This window comes from Equus asinus, chromosome 12 (genome assembly GCF_041296235.1).
Source record: "Equus asinus isolate D_3611 breed Donkey chromosome 12, EquAss-T2T_v2, whole genome shotgun sequence".
In the NCBI taxonomy this organism is placed as follows: domain Eukaryota; kingdom Metazoa; phylum Chordata; class Mammalia; order Perissodactyla; family Equidae; genus Equus; species Equus asinus.
Window position 1 is genome coordinate 42,940,091 of NC_091801.1, and position 19,243 is coordinate 42,959,333.

A 19,243-nucleotide genomic window follows, 5' to 3' on the forward strand; every position below is an offset into this window, starting at 1 on the left:
TAATACGCATCAAATTCTGGTCCGGAATCCACGATCAGCAGAAATCACAAGTGAATTACACACTTTGAAAGAAGTGGTTTGTTGCTTGCTCTGGGTTTAAAACACAAAGTTTCCACTATCCTTAGTAACTGACAAGCATGCTGGGCTTTGGCTACATTTGATGATTACACTGCTATTATTCCAAATGCATCAAACAATAAATATCTTTTTCCTATTAGGCTTCCTATTACCTTACTTGTTTTTATTTAAAACTTTTTGTGTTTTTGTTTAAAGGGGGGAAAAGCATATAAGAGAAAATAAAAGAGAAATAGGAACATGCAACACATTGAAAAGCACTGGCAATTAAGACTGAGATTATCCAGCTTCAGCAAAATGCATCTGAAACCAGAAGAGCTGAAGTACTTAAAATTTGTTTCAAGAAGCCTATGTTCGGATCTCCAACAAGCACTACATGTGTCTCAAATGCAGACATCCCTGCTATGGAAGGACTCTCCTGGCTGTCAGCTTAGTAAGGGGCTGACTCTGCGGCAAAGTATGACATTACACAATTACAAATGCTTGACAGTTCATGTGGTTTAGACAATTTGAGCACTCTGAATTGAATACCAAACAAAAACAGCAGTGCTATTTGGTTTCATATAATTTGACTTATGGCTTCTGGTACATCTTTTAATTTTTTCTGTATTTGTTAATTTTAAGGAGTGACTGTCATACTACGATGGCTTAAAATAAAGTTTACAATATAACCAATGTTTATCTAAGAAATAGTCCTCAGGGGCTGGCCCCGGGGCCGAGTGGTTAAGTTCGCGCGCTCCGCTGCAGGCGGCCCAGTGTTTTGACGGTTCGAATCCTGGGCTCGGACATGGCACTGCTCGTCAGACCACACTGAGGCAGCGTCCCACATGCCACAACTAGAGGAACCCACAACGAAGAATACACAACTATGTACCGGGGGGCTTTGGGGAGAAAAAGGAAAAAATAAAATCTTTAAAAAAAAAAAAAAAAAAAAGAAATAGTCCTCATAATATGAGATAATTATGATACAAAAAAAATTATCAAAGGCTAGAAAACAATAGGCAAAGGGAGAGTCCCCAAAAGTGCCCTTTTTAGCAACCAAACTGCCTAAGCAAAGAAGTAAGATTTCCCAAATCCTATGGTGTGATCTTACCAATTTCTAATGAACTGGAAGATGCAATCCTTAAAACTAAAAACAAAATGCAATTACTTTTCTGCTTTAGGGACTCAGCATCTGCTAGAATGACAGTCATATACGCTGGTTTAGAAACAAACCTACTAAGATAAAGAAAGCAACTTCAAAAATGCGGGTATATACAGCCTTCCCTCTCCACAGTCTTCCACACTCCCATTCCTATTTTGACTTTCCCTTTTTGTCTCGAAACTCCAACGCTCTCAGGCATAACACTCTTGTCTGGCTGTCTCTCCCTCTGACCAGGTCTGACAGAGTGTTTAGGAGTCAGACAGCCTCTACCGTTTTCACCTCTGTATCCACACACCTTTCCTCCCCTAGGAAACAGGAGGAGTCGTGGTACCAACCCCCATATGCTCACTGTGAGGCTCAATCCTCAGTTAACTGAGGATAAACTCAGTACGTAATGTCCTTAGACCAGTGTTTGGCACCTGGCAAGTGCTCAGCAAGTATTAACCACCATCATCATCAAAAACAATCTTCTGTTTGATATCCCTACTGCTGAAAGGACTTTCAGACCATAATGCTGCAAGAACATATCTTCCCCACCATCACCCCCACCAGATCTTTTTCATACAAACTGAATAGTCCCTGTGTAGACAGACTTCGCAAAAAGACAAGACATAAGTGTATGTTTTTTAAACATTTGGCAGGTACAAAAAATAATTTGAATATGTGCGAGGCACTAAGCATAACATAACAAAACCCTGAGTACAGACCACAGTTTAAGAAAATTAAATTCAGGGGGCCAGCCCCATGACCAAGCAGTTAAAATTCTGCACACTCAGCTTCAGGAGCCTGGGTTCACAGGTTCGCATCCCAGATACAAACCTACTCCACTCATCAGCCATGCTGTGGAGGCATCCCACACACAAAACAGAGGGAGACAGGCAACAGATGTTAGCTCGAGACGAGTCTTCCCCACCAAAAAAAAAAAAAAAAAAAAAAATTAAATTCCTAATCTTTCAGTTCCGTTTCGGGATCCCTATCACCTTCTCTCTTCTAATAGAGCTACCCACTAATTTGAATGTGTTTGTAATTAATCTGTTTCATTACTTTGCCATATCTGTATTCCTAACAGTATGGACTTTTGCTTTACATGTTTCAAAACTTTAAAAAAGGAAAAACACTATGTGCATTCTTCTGGAAATAGCTTTTTTTCCTCAATATGATATTCCTGACAATAATCCTCAGTGGTGCAGGTGGCTAAAATCCATTCAGTTGCACTCCTATAGGAATACAATTTATCCATTCTCCTCTGATGGACACTGCTTCCAGTTTTTGCCTTTTACAAACAGTGCAACTGTGAGCATTCTTGTCATGTCCTCAGGCACTCACATACATGCGTTTCTCTGGGGCAGCAGTTTGCCAATTTTAGCATGCATTAAACCACCTGAACGGCTTGTTAAGACTGAAAGCTGGCTCATCCCCAAAGCTTCTGATTCAATAGGTCTAGGGTGGAGCCCCCAATTCTGCATTTATAGTAAGTTCCTGTGAGATGCTGAAAACACAATTTAGAAGCACTGCTCCAGGATAAAGACCCAGGAGTAGAATCACTGGGTCAAAGTGTACATCCATCTTTAACTTTACTAGGTAATCCCAAAGTTATGGTACCAATTTGCAATCCCACCAGTTGTGTGTAAGCATTCCAGTTATTTCCGACCTTCCTAAACAGCAGACATTGTCAGATTTTTACACTGTTGCCAACCCAATGTTATGAAACTATACACCACGTTGGTCCTAAACTGCCTTTCCCTCATTACTAATGAAGTCGAGAATCTCTGCATGCAGGTTTCCTCTTCTGTGAGATGCCTACTTGGGTCATAGGCCCATTTTTCTATTGTTCTTACTGATTTGTCACTGTTTACCTTTCTAGATACAATCCTTTCTCAATAATACGTACTGAAAATATCTATTCTCACTTGTGACTTGTCTGTTCACTTTCTTGATGGTTTCTTTTCATAACCACAAGCTGTCAAATTAATGCTGTCAAAGCGGTCAATCTTTGCCTTTATGGTCTACACCTTCTGTGATCTGTTTAAGCAGCTCTTCCTTGTATTAGAGTCACACAATTACTGTCCTACATTGTCTTCCAAAAATTTCATAGTTTTGCCTTCTGTATTTAAGCCTTTAATTCACCTGTAGTTGATTTTTCTGAATGATATGAATTAGAAATGTATCCCACTCTCAAGAAGTTTCCTATTGGCTAAGGCCCACAGATATGACCAACTATAACTTCAGAGAGGATAATGATTCCTGTTAACCCCTACCTTATTGAGGTTTATTCTGCTCTCTCATCGAGGCAAACCAAAAACTGGATAATTTCAATACGGAAAACTTGGAGGGTTATTAGCAAATTAGTCAGACTATGATCCCCACCCCACCATACTCCAGGAAGAATCCTTAAAAATACCACAAAAAAAAAAAAAGAGGCCAGCCCTGTGGCCAAGTGGTTAAGTTTACACACTCAGCTTCAGCAGCCCCAGCTTTTGCCAGTTCGGATCCTGGCTGCAGGCAGGGCCATGGCACCACTCATCAGGCCATGCTGAGGCAGCGTCCCACAGAGCACAACCAGGAAGGCCTACAAGTACAATACACAGCTATGCACTGGGGACCTTTGGGGAGAAGAAGAAGAAAAACAAAGGTGCAAATCGTTAACACACAAAAAAATTGTTTTAACTCTAAATTTAGTCTTATTCTAAAAAACTGAAAGTTGAGCATTGGGGAAAGTGTGGCAAAATGAGCATTCTCAACAGTACTGGCTGGAATATAAATCTATACAAACTTTCTAGAGGGTTATTTGCAATATATCAAAAGCCTTAAAATACATATCTTCTTTGAGCTATCAGTGACTCTTTACAGAACTTATCTTAAGGAAACAACTGAACAAAATACATATTTAGGAATATTCACCATGGAACTCTTTATAATAGAAAAAATTGGAAACAACCTAATCTCCAACAACGCAGGATGGGTTACAGACGAAGCCGCTGCAGCACATCCATATACGGTCATGCGCCATCTAAGGACGTTTCAGTCAACAGTAGATCACGTAGATGATGGCGATCCCATGAGATTAGTACCACAGAGCCTACATGTGTAGGAGGCTATGATAGAAGAAAATTTTATATATTGAGGTGTATGGGGAAGCCGTTCTGGTTTAAATGCGATTTGGACTAAATTTTATTTAAACCAAAGAAGCCTGACTTACAGCCTGTCAAATGTTCGTTGTATATTGTCCCAAAATAAAGAATGTACTCTTTTTTTTTCAATATTTCTTTTTCTGCGCTATCTCCCCAACCCCCCCCTGTACACAGTTGTATATCTTAGTTCCAGTCCCTTCTAGTTGTGGGATGTGGGACGCCGCCTCAACGTGGCCTGATGAGCGGTGCCATGTCCGCGCCCAGGATCCGAACCCTGGGCCGCCGCAGCGGAGTGCGCGAACTTAGCCACTCAGCCACAGAGCCGGCCCCAGAATGTACTCTTTGAAGGTAAGAACCAATGCCTCTCTTCTTATGACACCAGTACTTTTTGAAGGTAAGTGTCCTTTCCCATGACACTGGGGTCATGCTGACCCACTGTGTATGTACTAATCTATAACAAAGTATCTCCTTGAACCCTTGAAAGAATGTACCCCTGTCACACTTGATGTATGTCTGTTTGGAAATGGTATACAATGGTGCTGAAAAATCACTCTTCTTCACAGCACTTACGAAGGCTGCACTCCCTCCCAGGCTGCAGTCCTCAGCTTGGCTCGAGTAAAACTCCCCGCTGTAGAATGATTATTGATTATTCGTGTCAACAGCTCGACCATCTAGGTTTGTGAAAGTACACTTTATGATGTTTGCACAATGATAAAATCACTTACTGACACATTTCTCAGAACGTATCCCCATTGTTAAGCAAGGCATGACTATAGTGGAATACTATGATGATTACATAGCTGTGTTAATGTGGAAAGATGTTTCCAATAGTCTGGTAATTTCTAAAACCAGTTAACAAGATGCACATATGATATTCTTTTATTCTCAAATATTTATGGAGTGCCTTGTGTATGCCAAGCACCAAGCAAGTGACTGGTAAACAAAAAGAGATCTGTTCCCTGCTTCTAAGGAGCTTACGAGCTTTGGAGGGGGATGACGGGGAGGGAGACAGGCCACATACATATCTTCCAACTGACTCCTGTTGGGATATTAAAGGGATATACAGTTTGAAAATAGAGACAATTTATATGTGTCTATGTATCTATGTAATCTCCAGCACTTCATCAGCATAGTCTACAAAGAGAACACACACACTCAGCTGTATGGACTAGGAAGTGGGTCAACAAGAGGATACTTGGAGCAACTGCCTTGTGATGAACTGAAGCACACAAATCTTCTACAAAAATGCTCTAGGGAGAATCTGAAGAAACGCAATGTAGTTATGGAAAGTCATCCACTGGAAGACAGATGCGAGACAGATCGCAGAACCACAGAAAAAGAATTGGAACAAAGAGCTTCCGCTGTTGACAATTCAAGACTAAGACTGACCAAGATCAGGTACAAGTTCTTGAACAAATAACTGTTCTTCTAGAAGTCTACAGCTTTACCCTTCCCTACTATGTTGGGATCTAACAAATAATAATGAAGCCTCCAAGATAAGAAAGATCTCATAATTAGGGTCAGGCTCAAAGGATTCTGACATTCTATATTCATTTCATTTAAACATCTGCACTACAATCAGTAAACTTACGAGAGTCATTAATTACAAAGGGAAAATTTTTTTCTTTAGAGCACAGAAACATGTCAGACACCTCAACCAAGAGATCAAAAGTTAACATTCACCAGCGATAAGACCTATCTACATCACACATGTGCCAATATGATGCACTGAGAAGGGAACAACCTCACCACTGCGGTATTCTTGTCAAAAATGCTTAACCCTCAATTTAATCATGAAAGAACACCAGATAAATCCAAACTGAGGGACATTCTGCAAAATACCTGACCGGTACTCTGGAAAAGTACCAAGGTCACGAAAGATAAAAAACTGTCATAAATTGGAAGAGACCAAGGAGACACCATAACTAAATGCAGTGTGGGCTACTGGACTGGATCCTCGACCAGAAAAAAGATATCAGGGGTGAAACCCGAATAAAGACTTTAGATTAACTGTATCAACTGCCTGGTTTCAATAACCGCACTATGGTTACATAAGATGCTAACAAAGGGACGCTGGGTCTAAGGTATATAGGAATTCTCTGCGCTATTTTTGCCATTTTTTTCTACTTCTATAATCATTTCAAAGTAAAAAGTTTGTAAAAATAATTTCAGATGAATGATAAAGAGATATGGGGGATCACTCAATAACTCTTACATAAAATATGCTACCTCCTCGGGGCTGGCCCTGTGGCTGAGCGGTTAAGTTCGTGCGCTCCACTGCAGGTGGCCCAGTGTTTCGTTGCTTCGAATCCTGGGCGTGGACATGGCACTGCTCACCAAACCACGCTGAGGTGGTGTCCCACATGCCACAACTAGAAGGACCTACAATGAAGAATCTACAACTATGTCCTGGGGGGCTTTGGGGAGAAAAAGGAAAAAAAAAATATGCTACCTCCTCCAATAATTGTGCTAAAAAAAGCCCAAGAATTGCAAATAAGGCATAAACAAGAATAATCTGTAAGTATTCACTAAAAACCTGTGATTGGGATAATCTAGAGAGCCGACTAACTTTCCTAGGGCACTGAAGTCTCTCCAGATAAATAATCTACCTCATTTTCCCTATTAATCTTTTTTAATTCAATTCAACTTATATTTATTTAACATCTACTATGGGCATGGAACTGTGCTGGGGCCTGATAAGATTTTGATACATTAAGAACATTTCAGTACACAAAATGAGAAAGAAAAACATAGAGTAACAAAACTGGAAGGAACTTTTCACTCCCATACAATCTAGCAATCAATACCGGCACCCTTTTTAGTGTGATTGCTGCTAGGAGCTCAAGTGTATCCCCTTTGCATAAGCGGTTCTGACCTCTACAATTATCTCCAAAAATTATCCCTGAAGATGCCAAAATGACTCTAAAACATACTCCATTTCTAGTACATTTTTCCTTCTAATCATTATGTTGTTGGTGCATTACAGTACACAACACAAAATTAAAGAACTTGATTCTCTGAACGTCAAGGAAGGGTCAAGCTGGTATAAACCCACAGACGTTTACTTACTAGCCTCTTAGAAGAGGTCAAAGGCAACATCACATAAGGCCGGGGTTCTCAAAGTGTGCCCTCAGAGTCAGCAGCTTTAACATCACCCAGGAACTTGTCAGAAATGCAAATTCTCAGTCCCAGTCCAGACCCGCTGATTCAGAGACCCAGCCCAGCATCTGCGTTTTCACAAGCCCCCCTAGCTGACTCTGATGCACCATCAGTTTGAGAACCACTGATGGAACAGCAGAAAGACTGGCCCCGTGAATCTGGAGGCCTGATTCCAATCCTTGCTCTGCCACTCACCTCTACAATGCATTAGCCGCTCAGCTTCTGTGGGGCTCAGCCTCCTGATCAGTGAGGGAACTGCAATAGCTCACTACCACAGTCCTTACACCCTAATTTGATAACCATGAAAGCATTCATTTGTATAAGGCCTAAAAGTGAAAACACCACTGCAGTATTTCACCACGTATTTCTCTCTTTCATCCAAATGAAACAATTAAAATTTCTTCTTGGCATCCACCAGCCTCTGAATCAGACTTAACGTATCTACAATAATTTCTTCTGATTTTAAATAAAATTGTGTTTACTACTTTGCTGTAGCAAAAGCCATATAAATGCTAATTTTACAGTTTCCTATTTAGTTCTCTATCAAGCCTATTTTGGAGCAATTCCTCATAATAACAAAAATTCCAAGAAACCCACCTACTACAGACTAAATTGTGCACCCCGCCCCCCCTACACAGACACACACAATTTTGATGCCGAAGCCCTAATCACCAATGTGATGGTAGTTGGAAATGAGGTCTTTGAGAGGTACTTAGGTTTACATGAGGTCAGAACGGTAGGGTCTCCAAGACGGGATCAGCGTCTTTAGAAGAAGAGGAAGAGAGACCAGAGTTCTCTCTCCATCGCTGCCATGTGAAGACACAGCAAGAAGGTGGCTGGCTGTAAGCAAGGAAGAGCCCTCACCAGGAATCAGCACCTTGATCTTGGACTTAACCTCCAGAACTGGGAGAAGTAAATGACGATTGTTTCAGCCACCTGGGGTTATGGTGTTTTCCTAGAGCAGCCCACAACGACCAACACACTCACTCAAAATACGCCTCTGCTGTGGGCACAGTTCAGAAGAACTGTGCTCCAACCTCGCATAAAGAATGTGTGTGATCAGACCACTGAAGTACTCAGCAACTATGAAAGAGAAAGAATTTTAAAACGTACAGATCTAGATACTTCCATTACTAAGAAACACAGCTTAATTTCATCTCCTAGTCATGGATTTATAAACCGCGATTCTTCTCACAGCCTGTGGAAACTATGACAAAAACCTCTCAGAGGAGATGTGAGAAAGACGGACAGAGGAGAATCAAATAAGAAGAGTCCGCTTTATAAAGGTTAGAGAGTTCTCTTCGAACACAAACCTAGGTAGCATGAATGTGGGCAGAAATGTCCCATCAATCAAGTGAATACCCACTAATCCTTGAGACCTAACTCAAATGCTGTATCCTGCAAGCTCGCGCCACTCCTTCCCAGGCAGTCAGACATAAATTACTCTGTGCTCCCCTCTCTCCACTTCAGCACTGAGCAAAAGGCACTATACTTGTTTATGGATCTGTCTCTTCCACCAGACCTTGAAATCCTCTAGGGCAGCGTGTTACTCTCTCCAGCACCTAGAATGGTGACTGGCATGAAGCAGTTTGCTCAAGTGGAGCCACTCTGCTTTGCTGAATACAAGTGGAACTCTCTGTGCTATCTCACAGCTTTTCTGTAAATCTGAGATTATTCCAAAATAAACAGGTTTTTTAAAAAAGGCACCAGGAGCCACTGTATTATCAGTAATAATCACACCTGCCTTACATGTCACGCAAGAAGACACCAGCTACTAGAGAGCCTTGCCTCAGTGTTTTTCACACGTGCCAGCAGGAGTCAGTAACCTTACATGTAGCAAACTTGAAAAACAATGAGTCACAAACACTTGAGACGCTAATCCTGATCTTAACTTTCGTCAAACTGTTTAACTTTAGTCTCAGTTTGTGAAAAGGGAATAGTAATTCCGACCCTACACGGCTGCCGTGCTACATGAAGTCTACAGAGTATACATCAAATGAGCTCTCCTAACGATGTTCTAATCAATACGTGTTAGTGACTTTCCCCAGGCAGTGTTGCATCTGGACTAACGCTTCACCGCAAACCAGGTGCATACTGTAACTAGTTCCACCGGCACGGACTGTAAAGTCCCGACACAATCACCATTCGGGCTATGATTACCTAGAAAATAATCCTACATATGTGTCCACAGATGCCAACCCTGCCAAGATGTCCTAGTCCAGAACCCCCCCACCCCAATAAACAGGCTATTCAAGACTCAACGCAACCGCAGGGGTCAGCAGCTCCTGGCACCCACCTCCCCCCGACTAAGCTCCAGAAAGCGGGCACGCACCCTCAGGCCGTGCTCGCCCACTAGGAAGAGGTGGGTATCTCCAGGGACGATCCCGCTGCTGCCAACAGCGACGTGCGGCAGCCTGGGGTCTCCCGCTAGTTGCTGAGAGCAGCGGGACCCTGAGTGGCCAGGACCGTCCACTTCCAGGCGTGGTGCTCTCGGGCACCAGCATCCTCAACCGAAGGAGGCGCGGGTGGCAGCAGCGCATCGGTGCGCTGGGGAAAACAGGGAGTGGGCGGGCAGCCACGGACACCACCGCCCGGACTAGAAACCGACACCGGGCAGCTCCCCGCCTGGGCGCCCGCGTTCCAGTCGGAGAAGCCAGGCGGTCGGAAGCGCCCCGACTGCGTGCAGGGGTGCGTGGGGCGCCCGGGGCGCCGCTCCCGCGCCGAGAGCCCGGGCCCGCGGGGAAACGGAGGCCCGCCGGGTTCCCGGGAGCACGGCTCGCGGAGCGAGCAGGTGACGGCGAGGGCAGGGCGGCTGCGACGCCGCGCGGGCGGCGGGCGGGCGTCGGGCGAGTCTGGGCGGCGTCCGGACGGACCGGCGAGCGGGGAGGGGCGGAGGCGGGGGGAGGAGGGGGGAGGAAGAGCGAAGGGCCCTGGCGGGACTCCCGGCGCCCAACTGCCCGGGCCTGAGCCCTCAAGCCACCGCCCCCAGGCCCCGCGCAGACGCTGCACGGTCCCCGCCTCCAAACCTCCCCCCCGGCCCGACCAGAGAATAACTTACCCGTTTGCCGACGGAATCGCTCCTGCTGGCCCCTCGGACTGACTCCTCCGGCTCGTCGTCTTCCGGAGATGAAACCGGAAGCCCACCCCTCCCCAAGAGGAAAACGGAAAGCCGAAGGAGTCAATCTAAGGAAGGGGAGACGCGCGTCAGGCTGAGAGGCTGGCGGCGTCTGACCGGGAAGGCCACCTGGCGCTTCCAGCGGCTCCCCGAGCGGGTAACCCCCGGGCGATGCCGCCTCCTCCCTCTCCATCCCTGGAGTCATCACTGGGTGGTCATCTTTATCCATGTGCATATGCTTCTTTGGTAAAATTTTTTAAAGCAAATACTTAAATTTCTCTATCCCCAACCTCTTTGTCTTCTTATTACTAGTTAATTGGTCTTGTGGCTAATAACTGGGCGGATTTCTGTCACCCCTCTGAATGTAATCTGTCTGGAAAATACTTCCTATCTGGCTCCCAAACCACAGCAAGACCCAGGTAGCCACATGGCTTGGGTTTGGGTAGAAAACGTGGACCCATCAATGAGAGCTGGGGAGACCCATCGTGACCCGGGGAGGCAGAAAACCACGGCTCTGGACTCAGGCATCCCAGGGTTGGAATCTCCTAGATTCAATGACCTCATTCGTCCTCCTCCTCTCCTCACCTGGTGGCAGCTGAATAATTGACCAAGACACTGCAGGTCTCAGAGATTCAGCAGGAATGAAGATCAGCAAATACATCTTCTTATTTGGTGACTTGGTAAAACTGATGTTCCCTTGCTCAGAAATGGTTCTATTTTACAACCAACTTTTGTTAATTGACTACTATGAACACCCTTGTTAAAATATAAATTGGCGTCAGAAACCTCGTGTACAGTTAGTCCTTGGGACCTCTGCCAAATACATCAGGTAGGTCCACGGAATCTGAAAACCTCACAAGATTCAACCAAATCTGGCGAGCATGGACTGTGCTTAAATAGTAAAGAGTACCAAACACCTGCGAATATTTAACCAAGAGGACTTGATGTTGTCCAGCACCAGAGAAGAAGTGGCTCCTTATGGATGCCTCAGCGAGGCTGAGGCCACAGGTGGGTCCCGTTTCTGTGACAAGAGGCAGGGTAAGCTGGCCCCATGATCCAGCCGTTTTAGACATGACGCAGCAAGCTTTAAAACTGACATTTCAAGCACCCACAAAGAGATGGAATGTGTGGCACTTTGTTTTTATTTGGAATCATAAGAGAAACATTTTTAATAAACCCTTAACTTCTTCTCCATTAATGCTATTTAAATAGTGAATTCCTAAAGACTGAAGTGATTTGTTTACTTATACTTAGCTGTAGAAAAATTACATGCTTTTGTTTATTTGTTTACACCATCCAATCCAATCGAGCCAAACAAGCTGGTCGACTGAAATGACTGATGAATGCAACCTGAGCTGACAGCTTCAAATTTGGGATGTGTTACTGATGTCAGGTTGATCAGTTCTCTGTCTAAAATTGATGCTATTTAAAGCTTTGAACTATTTAGATGTAGTCACTGAGTAAAATTCCAACGGGGTGAGAGAAATTCCATCAGGGCTGATTCTGCTGTGGTGAATTTCCATGTGCGCAGGTGTCAGAGGGAGAGTGGCCTCTACCGATGGGGTAGTGAGACAGAACAGGATGCAGGAGGGGCGGTGGGCTGGCGTCACTCACAGCAAAGGTAAAGAGGCTTAGAATAAAGATAGACGCATCTTCTCACAAGGAATCCCAAATGGCATAAGAGTGTGAATATTGGTCATTTCTGTTTCAAAACTTTTCAAGAAAGGAAAAAGTGAAGGGGAGGCAAGAAGTTAATATGTATCACGCTTCAATAACTCATCTGAAAATGAACCCCCAGGGAAATCATGGTAGTCGGTGGGGTAGACCAATGTTTTTATTAACAATATAAAAGGAATGTGTGGTGAAAGCAACGGTGACATAAGTACTGACAGTCAGTGGATGAATGATTATGTGTCCTGAGCACCTCAGGACACAGCAAACTAGAGCAATTCCACCAATCAAATGGCAAGAGAAGTCTAATCGAAGAACCATCCTTGTGCTGGAAGGGCAGAATGAGTCCAGTCCGGGGACTACTGCGGCCAGACTTGGGGAAATCAAGTTGTTGAAGGTAGCTGTGACTTTAGAGAGGTGTGCAACAGAGACATTAAGCCATTTCCGGTGTCTCTACCTTTAAAATAGTTTATTACTGGTCCAAATGTCCAAAGACGTATTAAAGAGGGAAAATATTATTTACTGGACAGAAATTCTCTGGATATTTAGATTCTATTGCTGTCCAGGGATGTGAGAGAGGGGATATGTCAGCAGCTCAGATGTAAGCTGGAAGGTTCCCGTCATTGTTAATGCAGCTTAGCCATCTCTAGGAAAAAGGCAGCAAATAATTGGGATCCCTCTATGTAGTTCCACCTAACAAAAGAAGAAATAAAGAGAAACTGTTATTTCCATTCAAATAATGGAGGAAAAGTAGTCTACAATTTAAACAGGAAGATTTGATGACACAAATTCAATCTAAAATACGCAGCATGTCGGAAGGTTACTGATGTGGACACCCTGTGGTTTGCACACTGAGAGATCAGCCCCCTCAAGAACCTGCTCACTGTTGATTTTCTCCTTCTGCGCGTGCTCTCCATCGTCCACAGTGCCCAGCGGGAGCATCAGCACACTCTTTTGGATGACATCCTGGAATATATTGGCAATTGGTATGGTTGATCCATCCCGGATCATATCTGGTTCTGTTCCAAACACTGAAACACAGGAAAAGAAGGCATTGAATAAATTAATGAGAAGACTACCCCCAGTGATCTCCGCAAATGTCGTGTTCACTTTATCTTTCTTTCTTTTTTTTTTTTTTCCCACCATGAAATTTGGTGGCTGGGATAAGTAAGCGTCTTGATATCATGCAATTTATATTCTAAAATAGTCAATAGAGTCAAGAAGAAAACTGTGGTTGCCTTACTTACTATTATCTACTTTTAAAAAATATTTTTAAATAATATTTTAAACTAACGTTAGCCTTACAGAAAAGTTGCAAAAGTAGTACAGAGAGAGTTCTCATATATTCCTTACTCTGCTTCCCCTAATGTTAACATCTTACATAACTATTGTACAATTATCAAGAATAGGAAATTAACATTGGATAATATTATTAACTAGACTCAGACTTTATTTGAATTTCACTCTTTCCCTTCTGCTGTACCAGGATCCAATGCAGAATCCCACACTGCATTTTGTCATTGCTCCTTAGTCTCCTCTTGTCTGTGACTGTTTCTCAGTCTTCCCTTGTCTTTCATGACCTTGACCCTGCTGAAGAGTACTGATCAGTTGTTTTGTAAAATGTCCCTCAGTTTGGGTTTATCTGACGTTTTTTCACGATTGGAAGAGGTCACGTGTTTTTGGCCAGAGTACCACAAGAAGATGTACCTACCTACTTTTATGGTTGCTTCACGAATTAAGTATTAGAAACACTACTATTAAATATTAGGAACACATTTCTTTGGTGTTTTGTAACCAACATATGAATAAATCGCTGTACTCAACTTTCACCTGAATGTTGCAGTGTTTGTACTCAACTTTCAAGGTATCCCAGGAAACAGTTTTAATGGATATCCTGGGGTTTAGAAAGAGATGAGTTGAAACCTTCTAGGCTATAGGGAAAGTTGCCAGAGATGGAGTGGGAATGAAAAATAAATGAAGACACAAAAGAGAACATGCCGTGTCTTCTGGATCCACAGAGCAAGGTGTGAATGTGAATAAAGATGATGTACGCTCGTGCATTGCTTAATGACAGGATACATTCTGAGAAATGCATCGTTAGGTGATTTAATTGTTAGATGGTTTAATTGTTGTGTACTCACACAAACCTAGGTGGTATAGCCTACCACACGCCTAGGTGATATGGTGCTAATCTTATGGGACCACTGTCATACATGCAGTCCGTTGTTGACGAAAAACTCATTATGTGGCAGACGACTGTCCTTTGTTGGCAGGACTGGTTTAGCACACAGACAGACAAAAAGGTGCCTTATGCATTCCTGCATTTTCCTGTACTTCGTGTCTTTACTGTTGAATTTGACATTTCAATCACACATCTCTCTTCAGCTGGCATTCCATTTAACTTCCTAACTCTTCTTCCTCATTTCTTCACCCCCAAAGTTTACTGGTAAAATACTGCTACAATTGAGGGCAGTGGGGATGATTGTGTAGAGAAGTAGGGCTCTCGGTGTTGGACTTGTCCTCTAATTTTTGATGTCTGTGTCCCTTGTACTCATAGACGCAGAGAGTTAGTGCTCCAAGGAGGTCTGGAGGCCATTAAACCCAGACCTCTGTGACCGGGAAGAGCAAGTCCCCACAGGGCAGCGCGGTGCCAGCTTGCTCGCTCCACCACAGTTTAGCTTCTTCATTTTTAACCCCAGAGGACTTCCTTTACTTTCGTGCAAGTTCAGCTGTGCTTTTAAAAGTTTTTATGTATCGGCCAATATTTCCATGAGTTTTGCAGAAGGAGGGTTGGGAGGTTTCCAAGTCCATCATTTTCCCCCAAATTCAGGTCTCCAGAACGTGAGTTTGAACCCCGGCTTTGCTACTTCTAGCTGAGTGCCCTCCAGCAAATTATTTAATCTCCTCGCGCCTTAATCTGCACCCCGGGGAAGGCTGTTGGGAGGATTCATGAGACGGTGTGTGTAAAGAGCCCTGAACCACACCGTTTACCATCAGTAATGCGGCCCATATAAAAGGAGAGTCCACAGTGAAGTTTTAAAAGTGTCTGCTTTATCTACAGCCCTACGGGGTACCACCCCTTGTTCCCAGTGTAGACCAGCAATCAAAATAGCATAAGTCTAACCTGTTTTGATGGCTCTTTTTGCTGCAAGATACTGATTATCTTTAACATTTGCGATCCGTGGGTGTAGTCCTAGTGCCATAGAAACAACCATCTGGTTGGAACGATTTCTTTTGGAAAATATATATTCAAGATGCTGCTTTACCTAAAGGTAACATTTTCAGTTGTAAGAGAAAATTTTGAGTAGCTCTCATAGCCTTGTATCAAGAAACTGATTGGAATCCCAAGCTGACGCATTCAAGCGTTCTGATTTTCCCTCAGCTCTTCCACAGGGAGGACGCGGAGTGAGCCGGGTCTCCAGGACGGAGAGCTGCGCCCAGTGTGAGGAATGCTTGCTCTCACTCCCACCCCTCCCGAGACCCTCCAATCCCCCCTCCTGTCCCCACCCCTCCCCGACCACAGTGTCTCACTGTTAATGTCGGCTTATTATGAATTTGGGTAATTATGAAACCTTGAATGATATTGTGGGTCATACAAATATGATGAATGTTTGAGGTAATTATGAAACACAATACAAGTAGAACTTCTCAGTTTGAATATCCCTCTTTTTGGACTCATCAGTATCTTAAGGAATATTTTGGGAACATTACACACTTGGAAATTTCCAAAAAGTGGGAGCAATTTCACGCTAAGCTGTGAAGGAGGCTCATTGACAGCATCTTTCTCTCTCCCCTGGGCTCCATTCCGGTTGCCATTATGGAGATCCACCAGAGAAAAACTCCATACTCTGAAATATTCATCCCTTCGACAAACATTTAAGGCACACCTGTCACGTGGCAGGAACTGTTCTAGGTGCTGGGACATAGCCGTGAGCAAGACGAAGACCATCCTGCGCTCATGTAAAGTGTGTGCTGTGAGGAGGAGGAACAGTCCATCCAGAAAGGGAAGGAGGAAGGAAGATGGAAACAAAAAAACGGAGGGACGCAGAGGGGAAGGAGGATCTTTGAGAATGTAATTAGCGCTAAGACGACGATAAAAGCGGACAGTGGATGGAGAGAGGGCGCCGAGGTATTCCTTGAGCTCCCTTCCTCAGAGTCTACCTTCTGTGCAACTTGAGGTGCACTGATGATAGGTCGATACTTCAGACACACACCTCCTTCCAGACACAAACGTTTTCATTAAGGTGGCTGCTTTCAGGGGGTTGATTTCAGACATCATGGACAAACTAACGCTGGGGGTAAAGATTTTCCGGCTCAGTCCAGCCGTAGACAAGTAGCTTCTCCGTCTGTGTGTAAAACCCATCTTGCCTTTTTATGCACCATTTAGTTTTCAAAAATTTCCCATCACTCCAACTCCAAATGGTTATTTGTCTGATGACTGTAATTGCATATAATTGAGGAAAGAGATTTTTACTGAACAAAAATCCTATTGGTTTCTTGACATTTGTTCCAGTCCCTTCTGTATTGGAAAAAAGTGATACTTCAATGCTAACAACTGAGTTGCTCACTACTGTGTGGCATGTGGCTCTCAGGAACGGCGCTGCTGGACAGAAGAACAATGCACGTTTGTTACCTGTGTTTCCACCACGGACATATTCATGTGAGGGACTAGACGGATTGAAAATTTTCCTACAACTCGGCCAGCTATGACTGTTTTAGCTCCAGGCTCCTCAAAGGCGCCCTCAATCCCGTGAATAGAAAGAGATGGGTACCTCCATAGGTGCATTAGAATTTCCTCCTAAATTGAAATAAAAGTATTTTATTGTATGAAAGAATGTTTAATTAAAACTCAATTGAATTGTATTGCTTGCATCACCAATTTCTGTACATCTGTGACACGGTTAATGGCAAGTTAATTATCGCCTCACTTAGATATGTCTGGACAAACAGTACAAGTGGACTTTCCCCTCAGGACACGAGATCTCTGCTGCCTTCGCCTGCCCAAGCCACTCCCATTGGCGAGGGCCCCTCGTCGCTGAAGTTTGCAGTTACTAGATGGCAAAGGGGCCCTTTCAGAAACTTGGGTTCAGTTATAAATTTCTATCCCAGTCATTGCAATGATAATTTGTGTGCTAAATGTATTTTATTTTTCAGAAGGCTTCAAAGAACTCTGCAGATGTTTGAGCCAGTTTTCAATCTTGCTATGGCCGCTGTAGAGCTAGTCTGAGGAAGAGCTACGCTTCATGATAATAAACTCTATCACTCTCTTCTGCATGCTTCTCCCTCTCTTGGCTGTTCCCCCAGGAACCAGCCATAGCTAGCAAACACCCTAGCAGGCAAGCGTTTTAAAAAGGAGGAGGAGGAGGAGGAGGAGGAGAAGGGAAAAGGAAAAAATCTAAATTTGCCAGTAACGCTTTCGGCTTTGGGTCTGCTTATTACACCAAGGCAGCAGTGACGTAGCAGTCTACAGATTAGCCCCTAAGTCTCTTGGTTTTGTCTAGAAAAATGAACAATTAGGGTCATGGAGCTGGAATAACCTCAGACTATTCTCAATCTTTAAACAATTAGGGAGCCCAGCTCACCGGCTGCAGGCCGGCTTGGGATTGAGTCCAGAAAACTGATTTGGAAAAACGCATCTGTGAAATGAGCAATTGCTCCACGGTTAGGTGCCTGAGTCCGGTGCCAGTGGGACCCCAGATAAAGGTCTGCTTGATCTAGACCACAGGGAAGTGGCCTTGAAAGTGAAAGTCCCCCCTGGAATTAACATCTGCTTTCAGTTCTAAGATGTGCAGATAAACAGGACACGGTAAGTTAAGCCTTGGGAAAATATTTGTTACCATCATTCTTTGTTCAGATTATCCATCAGCTTGTGATCATACCTTGGTGTCAAACAGAAATTTCTTAACCTGGCTGCTATTCCGGTATTCTTCTAGGTCCAGGTCAATGGCTTCGTACATTTTTTTTTTTTCCTCTTCAGTAAGAGGAGCCACGTGGTCATAGATTCCAGGGACCAGAATATGACCCGATGAGTCTACAAGGCTACCTACAAGATACACCCAGGAAACAAAGCCACATGGAGTCACCAGTATGCTGATGTTCTGGCCCTGGAGCAGGATCATGGGGGACTCTCCTGGGCTTGCAGCAGACCTTGTGACCGGCCCTGGTGCCCACAGCAGAGCCACTGACAACAACTCACATCCCAGAGGTGATGGTCAGAAGAAAGAGCTGGTCACCAGGCAAACTCAGCCTGAGTTGGACCCGCGTGAATGTCCGCCTTGTCAATGGAGGGATGAAAACACACGGCTCTGCAGTAAATTCCATTGGGTATGACTTACCTGCATTATATGCCAGTTCTCAACTCCACCTTTATATCATAAACAAGCTTCTTTTTTTAAATTTTATCTTATCCTGAGTTAAAAAGTAACACGTTCATTATTAAGAAACTTTTTTTTTGAGGAAGATTAGCCCTGAGCTAACTACTGCCAATCCTCCTCTTTTTGCTGAGGAAGACTGGCTCTGAGCTAACATCCGTGCCTATCGTCCTCTACTTTATACGTGGGATGCCTACCACAGCATGGCTTTTGCCAAGCGGTGCCATGTCCGCACCTGGGATCCAAACCAGCAAACCCCAGGCTGCCGAGAAGCAGAACGTGCAAACTTAACCACTGCGCCACTGGGCCGGCCCCCAAAATTTTCAATATATATGTTTTTATATATATATATATATATATATATACATACCTGAGAAACTGAAAACCATCATTCCTTCTCAATGTTTCTCCTCCTACATACACCATAATAATATAATAAATACTCATCTTTAATCAAAAGCATAATATCCCTGAGGTCTAGTCTATGAGATATACATCATGACCACAAAAGCCTCCACAGTGAATAAGAAGATACTCAAATCTGTTCTTTATGAAAGAGTTTTGGACCAAGAGGAAT

At 43.8% G+C, this 19,243-nt stretch overlaps 1 long non-coding RNA gene across 1 annotated transcript in view; it reads right to left on the bottom strand.

Annotated features, from left to right (window-relative positions):
• The window catches only part of LOC139039829 (uncharacterized), a 64,931-nt gene extending 45,954 nt beyond the window's left edge, over positions 1–18,977 (bottom strand). Inside the window, exons 1-3 of the long non-coding RNA XR_011493037.1 lie at positions 18,175–18,977; positions 13,172–17,093; positions 10,568–12,988 (exon numbers count right to left, since the gene is read on the bottom strand). This is a non-coding gene — a long non-coding RNA (uncharacterized lncRNA). The remainder of the gene's footprint in view (positions 1–10,567; positions 12,989–13,171; positions 17,094–18,174) is intronic.
• Positions 18,978–19,243: the final 266 nt, after the last annotated feature.